At 47.6% G+C, this 2,670-nt stretch overlaps 1 long non-coding RNA gene across 1 annotated transcript; it reads left to right on the top strand.

Annotated features, from left to right (window-relative positions):
- The first annotated feature begins 380 nt into the window (after nucleotides 1-380).
- Nucleotides 381-2,468, top strand: LOC122459829. Its single transcript, XR_006280775.1, has 3 exons — nucleotides 381-443; nucleotides 1,235-1,328; nucleotides 2,276-2,468. It is a non-coding gene; the product is annotated as an uncharacterized LOC122459829 (long non-coding RNA).
- Nucleotides 2,469-2,670: the final 202 nt, after the last annotated feature.

Genomic DNA, 2,670 nt, shown 5'->3' with positions numbered 1-2,670 from the left:
ACATTGATTCACCATGTCCAGCCACAGACACTTACTGTTTGCTCTCTTTAGCCACTTTCCTAGCAGACAAAGCCATTACACACTACAAGGCTACCTGCATGCCCCTAAACACAGCTGGTCTAAAAGACAGCATGTTGATTACTTCTGAAATTAGCAGTCCAGCCTGGAAGGACAGAGCCACACACTTTAGCCCTTCTGTGGAGGGGTGGTCACCCGCTCCTGCCTTAAAAGCCCAGGGAGAGGGCTGTGGCAGGGAAGGAAAAGCGGGGCTGATTGGGAGAAGCAGCCTCAGCTGGAGGCCACGCCCCAATCAGACCGCGGCTGGTTTAATCAGGGCCCAGTTGGCCCTTATAAGAGGGCAGTGGGCCAGGAGCACACAGAGTCTCCTCTAGCTGTGGAGGGAGATGGGCCTGGCTGCTGGGGAGCATACCAGGGTACCTGAGGTGAAGCAGGGCTGGCGAAGGCCAGAGGAGCAGGGAGGCTCCAGCCGGAAAAAGCTGCAGGCCTGGCAGATGGCCTAAAACAGGGTACTGGGGTTGCAACAGGGCAGCCCAAGGGTAGGTGGAGGCAGCAGGTCCAAACCCCCCTTGCCTATGATGACTGGCTTATACAGACTGCAGTCGGCCCCAGTGAAATGGGGTAGATGGTGACTGGCAGTAGCCCAAAGGCTGAGGCAAGGTAGAGAAGAGGGTGAGGGGAGACCCAGATCTGTGAGGTATTGCCTGGAGGGGCAGCACCCCAGGCAAAAGGGCACTGGAGTCTGGGAGGGACATGGGGGCCAGTGATGGTGAGACACTGGCAGAGGGTGGTCCAGAGCTGGTTAAAAAGAGCTAATTCCCAGACAGCCAGCAGGAGGCGCTGCTGGGTGAGTCTGTGACCCATTACACCCTCTTTTCCAAATCGCAAAATAGGTTCCTTTTATGTTTGGGACAAAGGTTTTGCTTCTTATACAATCTAATGATTCCTAGCGTGAGTGGCATAAAAATAAATCATCACCACACGCTGATCTTATGATTGCTACCACATGTGAGTCTGCTCTCGATCATACCACAGCATCATTGGCACTGAAGTCTTTGAGAGCAGAATCTGGCCAGCTAACTCTCTAGGCTCCCAGGGTGCACTGACTATACTTTGCAGTGCACACAATTGGGAGCTGATCCTATTCCTACTGAAGTCAACAGGACTTCAGTAAACCAGGCGTGGGCCCCCTTCCTCCTGCAACTGCTTTCTACAGGAACTGTTCAGGGTGTGACCGAAAAAGATTTTCCTTGGGTCTCCCTGGACACCAGTGGAAAAACAGCTGGTCCCTCCCTGTGAGCACCAGACAGGTGTGTATCATTATGTAGTTTCTGTTGTGAAATTCTCCTTCCTCTGTGTGTGTGTGTGTGTGTGTGTGTGTGTGTGTGTGTGTGTGTGCGCGCATGCTACTGGGAGGGGTGAGTTCAGAATTGCCATGGGGCTACGTGGGTGTTAAGCTGTTAAGTCTAACTCATGTGGAAGGAGACTCCTTTATTTAGAATTAATCTCCAGGAACTTTTAGAAGACTCATCACCTTGGGATGAAGGTTTTTGCCAAGTGTCTTTCAACATGCCTTTTAAAATCTCACTCATCATTTCGTATCTCCCTTATTCCAACTGTCAGGGGGACCCAGCTGAGAGAGAGGCTTGCATTATGATCTCTCAGTTGTATGTACTACATCTAAACACAGGATGCCACTAGCTATGGGGATGTTAGTTGTCCCATGTTAGCACTCGGTGAAGGGCTAGTTAATTTCAGCCACTAATACATGTGAAACTAATTACATTAGTTTGCAAATGGGATTGGGGAAGGGGGGAGAAAAATCACAAGGGGAACAATTTTTTACTTGAAATATAAAGTAAATGGCAAAAATGAACCAACTGGATCTGCATATGGTAGAGAAGAATTTAGGCCAAGATTTTCAGATAAAAGTGTGATTGAGCCCATAAGTGGAGCCTGATACTTAAATAGCCAACATGATTTTATATTATGTTATGAAATCCTCATCAGATCTAATAATAAACTTAATAACAGAAGCATGTTTAAATCATTCCAGTATACACACGTTGGACACTTTAAAAGGAACGGTGTACTAGATAAAGGAACAAAACAATCCAGCTCTCATTGGGCGATTTCTGCATCATTCAAGAATGTCTGTTCAGTCTTGCTGCCCAGTGGAGAGCTACGACATTAGGGACTGTCTGGCTGCAAGATCCCTTTCTAACTGCCGCCAATTATCCTACCACATCATCCCTAGGTTTCAGCAATTTACACAAGAACAACCAAAAACCTCAACAGCCACTAGGACAACAGTCAGAGCGGGAAACTGCGAAGGGTCAGGATGGAACCCCCAGGACTTTCAGCACAGTATATCTTCTACAGTACAAGTAAACATTTCAGTACAATCCTTCCCCAAAACAACAACAGGAACAAGGACAAAAGAGATTAAGGAAATCCAACAATATTCTGGCAGAAAATTGCCTTCTCCAGACACTCAGGGGAAAAAAGCCAATGAAACTAGATTATCAAACCTGGCATGAAATGCCCTGAGAAAAGAACCTGTGCGCAGGTTGAGAATAGACCCTTCTGCTTGGATTTCCAATAGAAACTAATGACAGGTTTCAGAGTAGCAACCGTGTTAGTCTGTATTTG

Source organism: Dermochelys coriacea, chromosome 4 (genome assembly GCF_009764565.3).
Source record: "Dermochelys coriacea isolate rDerCor1 chromosome 4, rDerCor1.pri.v4, whole genome shotgun sequence".
In the NCBI taxonomy this organism is placed as follows: domain Eukaryota; kingdom Metazoa; phylum Chordata; order Testudines; family Dermochelyidae; genus Dermochelys; species Dermochelys coriacea.
The sequence above is the reverse complement of the archived record's forward strand: the minus strand, read 5'-3'. Positions and strand labels throughout refer to the sequence as shown.